Genomic DNA, 9900 nt, shown 5'->3' with positions numbered 1-9900 from the left:
TTCTTCTTTTAGATTTATGAAAAACATATAATATGAGGTCAAACCTTAACACTTTCAATCAGGCAGGCTCTTGCGTGACATAGTTGAAGGTAAATCTAAAGGAAATTGAATAAAAAAATTGTATAATGTATGCCCAGCCTTAATAATGTGTGCGTATGCATGTGAGGTAGGGAACTTAGATTGTAAGCTCCTTCAGGGCAGTGACTGATGTAAAGCACTACATTTTCAGCGCTATATAAATGGCTGTAATACATAATATATTAATAAATATATATATATATATATATATATATATATATATATATATATATATATATATATATATATATGTAATAAAAATATATTTTATATATATATATATATCTATATATATATATATATATATATATATATATATATATATATATATATATATATATATATATATATATATATATTATATCATATTATATACACACACACACACACATATATATATATATATATGTGTATGTATATGTGTATGTATATATATGTATATGTGTATGTATATATATGTATATATATATATATATTATATCATATTATACACACACACTTGGAACTGTGACTGATGACACTTGGAGCAGTGACTGATGTAAAGCACTACATTTTCAGCGCTATATAACTGGTTGTAATACATAATATATATATATATATATATATATATATATATATATATATATATATATATATATATATATTAATAATAAAAATATATTTTATTTATATATATATATATATATATATATATACATAATATATTATATCATATTATACACACACTTTGAACTTAGATTGTAAGCTCCTTCAGGGCAGTGACTGATGTAAAGCGCTACATTTTCAGCGCTATATAAATGGCTGTAATACATAATATATATATAATAATAAAATATATTTTATATATATATTAATAATTAAAAATAATACTCTTTATAATCTATTTTATTAAAGCATTATATAAAAAAATCTATCTATCTCTAGGTGTGGTGTTATTATAGACAAACTAAAAACAAACTTAAAACAATTTATGTGATATAATTTACAGAGATTTTATTATATATATATATATAAGGATTTTATCTGCAGAATCTACTGTATATATTGTATAGGAAAAAGGTTTATATTCTGCTGTATAGATAGGTAAGGGTTTGCTAAGAAGCAAATTGATATGCGTTGAGAGACGTAAGAGTTTATTTTCCTTGTGTAGATCTAGTGCTAAGGGAGACCTGTGACTCTCTTTGCACCTCAAGGTTTATATCAGCCCTGTACTTGTGTATGATATTATAAGTTCTAACATAAATTCAGTTTATTTTCAATACATAAGAGAATGTGAGTGGCTTAAGGTTGTTTTCTTGTTATAGGCCCTCTATGAGAGATGTTGGGATAAATAAAAAATAAATAAGAAATTTATTGATGTTGGATAAAATAAGTTACATGGAATTCTAGAAAGGCCTTTACAAAAGGTGCAAGGTGTTTAGGGCCTGAAATGTTAATTATAAAACCCTCATAATTTGGTTTAATAACCACCTCCGGGCAATCTGTTAAGATTTCAGAGCCTTTTTAGAAAAGAAAATGTTGACGGCAAAGATGGCTTAGGTGTGAGTGACATTTTTGAACACACGGCTGACAACACATAGAAAGCTAATATGAAGGATATGTGTTTCTGTGCAGGTCTGCATACTTTTATATACATAGATGTAAATGTAATTATTACCTATTTCACATCGGGTAACCTTTTATGTTAAAGCAAACCTGTAGTGTAATTAGGGTTAGCAATCTGCAGCTTGTATGCAGAAGCAAGCATCTGCCTGCCTCTAGTTTAATTTTTTTTCTTCATTGTCACAGGAGCCACAAAATCCAGTGAGCACCCTCATGTAAATAATGACTGGAGCCCAGAATCCAGAGACATCCCTCATGTAAATAATGACTGGAGCCTCAGAATCCAGAGAGCACCCTCATGTAAAACATGACTTGAGCCCCAGAATCCAGAGACATCCCTCGTGTAAATAATGACTAGACCCTCAGAATCTAGGGAGCACCCTCATGTAAAAAATGACTGGAGCCCCAGAATCCAGGGACTACCCTAGTGTAAAAAATGACTGGAGCTTCAGAATCTAGGGAGCACCCTCATGTAAATATTGACTGGAGCATCTGAACCCAGGGAGCACCCTCATGTAAGTAATGAGTGGAGCCTCAGAACCCAGGGAGCACCCTCATGTAAATAATGACTGGAGCCTCAGAATTCAGGGAGCACCCTCATGTAAATAATGACTGGTGCCCCAGAATCCAGAGATATCCCTCATGTAAATAATGACTGGAGCCTCAGAATTCAGGGAGCATCCTCGTGTAAATATTGACTGGAGCCTCAGAACCCAAGGAGCACCCTCATGTAAATAATGACTGGAGCCTCAGAATCCAGACAGCACCCTCATGTAAATAATGACTGGAGCCTCAGAACCCAGAGAGCACCCTCATGTAAATAATGACTGGAGCCTCAGAATCCAGACAGCACCCTCATGTAAATAATGACTGGAGCCTCAGAACCCAGAGAGCACCCTCATGTAAATAATGACTGGAGCCTCAGAACCCAGAGAGCACCCTCATGTAAATAATGACTGGAGCCTCAGAATTCAGGGAGCACCCTCATGTAAATAATGACTGGAGCCTCAGAATTCAGGGAGCACACTCATGTAAATAATAACTGAAGCCCCAGAATCCAGGGAGCACCCTCATGTAACTGATGACTGGAGCCTCAGAATCCAGGGAGCACCCTCATGTAAATAATGACTGGAGCCTCAGAATTCAGGGAGCACCCTCGTGTAAATAATGACTGGAGCCTCAGAACCCAGAGAGCACCCTCATGTAAATGACTGGAGTCCCAGAATCCAGGGAGCACCCTCATGTAAATAATAACGGAAGCCTCAGAATCCAGGGAGCACCCTCATGTAAATAATGACTGGAGTCCCAGAATCCAGGGAGCACCCTCATGTAAATAATGACTGGAGCCTCAGAATCCAGGGAGCACCCTCATGTAAATAATAACAGAAGCCCCAGAGTTCAGGGAGCACCCTTTAGTAAATACTGACTCCAGAATCTAGGGAATACTCTTATGTAGATACTGACAGGATCCCCACAATCTAAAGAGTGATGTCATGTAAATGCTGGCTTTGGCTAGAAAGACAGCACTTTGGCCTGTGTATCAATGAGCAATAGTGTGAAGAACGACCTCAGTGACCAGTTTGGAGGCAGAAAAGGAGAAGACCAAATGCACTGACTTCCTAGATGTAGACAGTATTTGAATAGTAAATGCCTCCTGAGATGCTCCCTAAATGGTTTAGAGGAAGGCTGATACTTCAGGGTTAGGGAAGGACTGAAATAGCTAATTTCAGTTTATATTGAGGTTTGCAATAAGATTGGAAGAGCAGGTTATTTCCAGTGTATATACTGTAGCGGGTTGGAATAAGAATAGAAGAATGAGCTAACTTCAGCATACATTTGAGGTAGGAGAAATTTGTAGGACTCAGTCATAAAAGGTTGGAGTAATGATGAAAGAGTGAGCTAACTCACACTATATAATATATATATTACCAAAAGCCCACCCTTCGCAGCTATAACAGCTTCAACTCTTCCGGGAAGGCTGTCCACAAGCTTAAGGAGTGTGTCCATTCTTCCAAAATTTGTGAGGTCAGGCACTGATGTGGATGAGAAGGCCTGGCTCGCAGTCTCTACTCTAATTTATCTCAAAGGTGTTCTATTGGGTTGAGGCCCATAAAGACATGGATGACCGAGTTTGGGGTGGAGGAACTTGACTGGCCTGCACAGAGTCCTCTCCCCAACCCGATAGAATACATTTGGGATGAATTAGAGCACACACTGTGAGCCAAGCCTTCTCTCCAACATCAGTGCCTGACCTCATCAAACTATCCCATAGACACACTCCTAAACCTTGTAGACCGCCTTCCAAGAAGAGTTGTAGCTGTTATAGCTGCAAAGGCTAAGACTGGGATGCCATTAAAGTTCATATACGTGTAAAGGCAGGCATCCCAATACTTTTGGTAATATAGTGTGTGTGTATGTATATGTGTGTGTATATATATATATATATATATACAATTACAGTATATATTTGGAATTGGAGTGCTAACTCCAGCATATATTGAGGGTTGAAATAAATGGGATACAGCTCCAGCATATACTGTATAGTGGGTTGGAGTGTGAGTGAGCTAACCCCAGTACTGTATATATAGAGGGTTGGTGGAAAAGTGAGCTAATTCCAGTATATACTGTATATAGGATTGGTGGAAGAGTGAGCTAACCCCAGTATATATACAGAGGGTTGGAGAGTGAGTGAGCTTACTCAGGCATATATAGAGGACTGGAGTAGGAGTGAGCTAGCCCCAGTACTTTGTGTGTGTGTATATATATATATATATATATATATATATATATATATATATAGGGTTGGAGAGTGAGTGAGCTTACTCAGGCATATATAGAGGGCTGGAGTAAGAGCGAGCTAGCCCCAGTACTGTATGTGTGTGTGTATATATATATATATATATATATATATATATATATATATATATATATATATATATATCTATATCTATATTGAGGGTTGATGGAAAAGTGAGCAAACTCCAGTATACAGTATATGGAGGGTTGGTGGAAGAGTGAGCTAATTCCAGTGTATATGTAGAGGGTTGGAGAGTGAGTGAGCTAACTCCAGCATATATAAAGGGGATAGATTAGGATTAAGATCGTGAGCAAAGGCCATCGCATATAGAAGGTTGGAGCAAGGGCTTGTGTTAATTGACAAACATCTTGATTTTAGAAGCGCGCATTTAAGATCAGCTTGAGACATTTAAAAGGTCATTAATTGACATAAGTTTATTGATAGTTGCATTTGACCTGCACTTGACCTCCTTCTGATCTGAATTTGACCTCCTTCAAGGCTGCATCAACCTGTTCCAAGTTTATGTTGCATTCGTGTTGACTTGGATGGGTAGAGCAACCGTTCTGATGTGAGCAAAAGTGGGCATTGAAGGACACTCTGAAATAAGAAGGGGTAGATTTGCCCCCTTTTTTAATCTTATTAAATTAATAAAACATTTAAAGGAATATTGATGCCCGCCATACACAGATGCTAGCAGCCTTAAAGTGGTCTATGTCAGTGTGGTTTATTGACATTATTGACGCTGGAAGCATAATGTTGCTAAACTCCTTAATAGATTATCCATTACAAAAAATGTAAATGGAATCTGGAAAACGGGGCATTTCAGCTTGTAGTATACAGTGGGTGTCACAGGAGGAGTAGGGGTGACGCAGTGCTACCTGCATGGACAGCAGTGAATAGAAGCTTATCTCATTCTGTTTATAATACAATTTTAATTATGTCATTTCAGTTGAAATGTTGGCACATTGGGAATCTGATCAGCAGCGAAAGGAAAGATCAGAAAGGAGGTAGAGCACTGATTGGCCCATTTAGCAGAGAACACATGACCACACTCCAGCATTTGATCATAAGACTGGCTAAAAGGGAATTCATAGTGCTGATGCAAAGCCTGCAAAGAAAGTAAAAATTGAAGCACCTTTTTGATATTTATAAATCTGAGGGTGGAAGAATGGCACAGTTGTGATTTCAGGATTGATAAACAATAATACATATGACCAGGATGAGATTGTGTAATCCGAGCGTTGGTTGTATTCAGTCTTTAGCTAAATATGTGAATAGGAACTATATCTCCTCTCTGACTTCTTGGGCTTTTCGACTCAAATTTTCTGCATTGGGCTTTGGGGAAAAACTCAGCTGACATCTGAAAATTGTGCTGAGATAGGAAAGGGTGTGCAAAGGAGGGCACCTGCTTCCAGGTCTATGATATTAGGAAGCTTACTGATTTTTTTACTTTTTTTTTCAGTGCCCTCTACTGTGGTGTTTATTGAATTGCTAAATAGGGGCTTGTAATGAAGCTTGGTGCATAATGATATGGTTGGTCTTCTGTTAGGACATTGGGCTGTGGCCTTGTGACTTTTAGTTTTGCCCGTGGCATTGGGCACTGCTTTTTGGATGAAACCTTGGCATTCAAATTAACAAAACACTTGTGTGATACAAGTCCAGTTTACGCATGGCTTGCAATGACTTGGCATTTCTTTAATTTCCAATAATGAATGTTTCCCACTGTAGCAATTGCTCCTTATCATACACAGATTTCCTAACTTGTTGGTTGGTTTTTCATCCAGTGGTCCAATCTGTTGATTTTCAATGAAGAATAGAGAAAGAAGAGTTAACCACACTTGTTACGCTTGTTCATTTGTCAGATGAGTCTTACTTTGGGGCTAAAATAAGATGAGGGTGGCAGATATCTCACTACTTGTGTTTTGAGAGCAATGAAGCATCACCCTTTTCCAGCCTATGGCTTGTCATGTTTTGAGGGCAACGATGCATGACCCTATTCCAGCCTATGGCTTTTCACATTTTAAGGGCAATAGCAATGGCCTATTCCAGCCTATGGCTTTTCACATTTTAAGGGCAACAAAGCAATGGCCTATTCCTGTCTATGGCTTGTCGTGTTTTGAGGGCAATGATGCATGACCCTATTCCAGCCTATGGCTTTTCACATTTTAAGGGCAACAAAGCAATGGCCTATTCCTGCCTATGGCTTGTCGTGTTTTGATGGCAACAATGCATTTACCTATTGCTGCCTATGGCTTGTCGTGTTTTGATGGCAACAATGCATTTACCTATTGCTGCCTATGGCTTGTCGTGTTTTGATGGCAACGATGCAATTACCTATTCCTGCCTATGGCTTGTCAGGCTTTGAGGGAAATAAGACACTTGGGTATTTGATAGTGGGTTGCAGCAGAAAAGTTTTGTTCACATGCGAAGGATTGAATTTTATTGTATTTTTATTAGATCGGATTTTATGTCTCCACAGTTATTTATGTATCAATTACATGTTTGTTATATAGCCCTGCAGAAGGGGAAGATCTTTATAATCTCAAAATGCATTGGATACCTAAAGCTGAAATCCAGGTATAATTTTTTTTGCATACCTATATTGGTTGAGTTTGGCACCATGTAAATATATATATTTCATACCTCAGGAACCGCTGCAGAAACTGACAATCACTGTAATAGTCGGAGCTACTACAGTGATTGCTATGATCTTCTACGTCCCCAACCAGTCGGCTGCCCCACTGCACACTGACCACACAGAGTCACACTCTTGGCACTGTTGCTGTTTCAACAGCCTTTCAAAAGGTGTTCTCTGATTGGTCAAGGTGGAGAGGAGAGGTGGTAATATTATGATCTTTACTTTGTCCAAGCAGAGAATTAGAAAAAAAATACTAGGCATTCTGTGAATGACAGCAGTGCTGAGCGAGTAGTTCGGCAGCAGCTCGGCATAAGACCTGAAAGATCCCAGCTGTCACTGTAGTAGTGCCAACCACTACAGTGGTTGTCTACTTCCACAGTGGTCCTTCAGTTATGAGATATGCATACTTGCATTGTCCAAACTGAATCACCCCTGGAGTTCAGCTTTCATTTTGTCTTTTTTGATTGAACATTTTTCAAAGATTTTGGACTGTTCTTTGGCCTTGGACTTTCTTTGAACTTTATACCTGTGGATTTCAAACTTTTGGGTTCCCTGGTTTAGGGGTGCTCTGTTTTTTTTTGGGAGCAGCCTTGATGGAGCCACTGTTGCCCCATATGAATTTGGTTGAACTTCTTCAACCACTATGCATTAATGAGTTGAATCCAGCTCCTCAATGCCTGTTCAAGTTTGTAAATAATGTCCCAAGCATGACATTTTATTTTATTTTTTTTACATTTTTAATTCATGAATTTATGGCGTATGGTTTACCTGGTCCCATGTTCTCACCTTACACACATTTCAAATCAGGAAGTCAGTGCTTATCTTCTACATAACTTTGATTAAAGTTTCATATAGTACAGCACAGACTTGGTTTTGTAGTGCAATGTCAGCCCAATAAATAGACAAATGGCATATCAGACATCTCCTCTGAAAATGACAAGGAATTATTAAACAAAGCCCGCGTCTGTGGATCTCAAGCAACACTTGATCACGCTTTCTTTTTTTTTTTTTTTTTCTTTTTTGATGTCCATTAACACCTTCTGTATCAACCAAGCTTGTCAAAAAATCCTACTGATGGTGACCTCTGTTTCCCTGCAGGGGTTAATTGCATTAAACCTTGCCTAGCAAAGGGGTCTCGGTTCATATTCAGCACCCTAGCATTTGTGGGATATCCCTCATCATGCCGCGATCAAACGCCATCATGCCGAACTCCCCATCCCACCTTGGCTAAAGGATGTTTAGACGGCTCTCGACAAGCAGATGTGATAGGAGCACAATGGGGAAGGAGTGATTCACTGCCATCCATGGGCTTCTTTTCATCTCCTTTTGATGAAAGGGCTGATACAAGCAAGACAACAAGTACAGCTGGAAAAACGAAGCTCTCTCAAGAAAAACATCAGCTCGGGGTGACTCTTGGATTTGCTTGCAAATTCCTGGCTTCAGAACGCAGCAGCGTGTTAGGGAGCAGAAACCTATCTTTATCAGTCTTGTAACCCCTTCATGACTTGGGCTATTTTCTGCTTCAGGTAGCAATTCCAGGCCCATGATTTTAAAGGGAACCTGTAACAAAGTGAAAAACATCTGAGAAAACAAAGAAAGTCAAAGACAGATGTTTCATTAAAGTCCAGTACAAATTTACATTTAAAAAGAAAAAAGGTTGCCTAACATTTGTAAAAATAAGAAAATGGAGCCCTCCATGCAATACTCTCTTCCTGGCCAGTGCTGTCCCTTGCAGACTCGCATCTCCGAGGTCCAGCATCTGCCTTCTTGCATGTTGAATGATTTCCAACATCAATCAACGTACTTCCTGTGAGTGCAGGGAGTCATGAGCCCTGGGGGGCACCACCATGCATCACCCCTGCACTGATGGCAGGCTCACCTCTCCCAGTTCCAGCATTTTTCTTGTGGGTTGAATTACACCCAGTATCTATTAGCCTACTTCCTGTGAGTACCGGGGGTCCCGGGAGGCACAACCATGACACCCTTGCACTCACAGCAGACTCACTTCTCCAAGGACTTGCATCTGTTTTCTTGAGGGTAGAATGATTCACTTTCAATTAAACTGTGAATGCATGGTCCCTAGGGGCACCACCACAGCACCCCTGCACTCATAGCCGACTCATCTCTATGAGGTCTAGCATCTTTCTGCTTGTGGGTTAAATGATGTCCAATGGCAGTCAACCCATATCTTATCAGTGCATGGAGACTTGGGGGCTTGGTGTCACCTAGGCACCCCTGGAGTTGCACTACAATGTTGCAGAGAATGGCACTGGCGTTATTGTGTCATTGGCACTCTTTGCATCATCAAGGACTACCCATTGCCTGAGAAGAGACAAATGGAGGACCCTATGTATTATGACTGCCAAGAAGACAGCTGGAAAAAGGAAAGTTTAAAAAAAAAATCACAAAAAACATGGTGAGTTGGGGTGAAATCCAAAGCGGAAGTGGGTGGGGAGGCAGGAAATGAGCTTTAGCATTTCTCCATTTGCCAAAAATCTGCATAAAGTCAGCATTGGCATCTCCTGTCAATGTCTTATCAGGTGCTTTGCTTCATGAAAGAGCCACTTTAAAGAAGAGCCCCTGAGGACGTCCTAATGGATAAAACTAGTAGGGTGTAGTTAGCGCACTGACATCACATGTCAAGCAGAAAGGCAACATTTCATTTAAGATCTACTGGCTTTCATGTTTGTGTTTATTTGTTTTATGGATTATGGTTCTTAAATATTAAACAAGTCTGCACTGTTGGAGTTTTTTTCTCTGCTTTATTTTTGGGTGCCTATGCCAG

The 9900-nt window shown here is 39.1% G+C and overlaps 1 protein-coding gene across 14 annotated transcripts in view; it reads left to right on the top strand.

The window, feature by feature from the left end:
* The window catches only part of TCF4 (transcription factor 4), a 646703-nt gene that overhangs the window by 6727 nt on the left and 630076 nt on the right, over nucleotides 1-9900 (top strand). The gene's annotated exons all lie outside the window — the stretch shown is intronic.

The sequence above is a fragment of the Pelophylax lessonae genome, assembly GCF_965119305.1.
Source record: "Pelophylax lessonae genome assembly, chromosome: 1".
Lineage (NCBI taxonomy): Eukaryota > Metazoa > Chordata > Amphibia > Anura > Ranidae > Pelophylax > Pelophylax lessonae.
The sequence above is the reverse complement of the archived record's forward strand: the minus strand, read 5'-3'. Positions and strand labels throughout refer to the sequence as shown.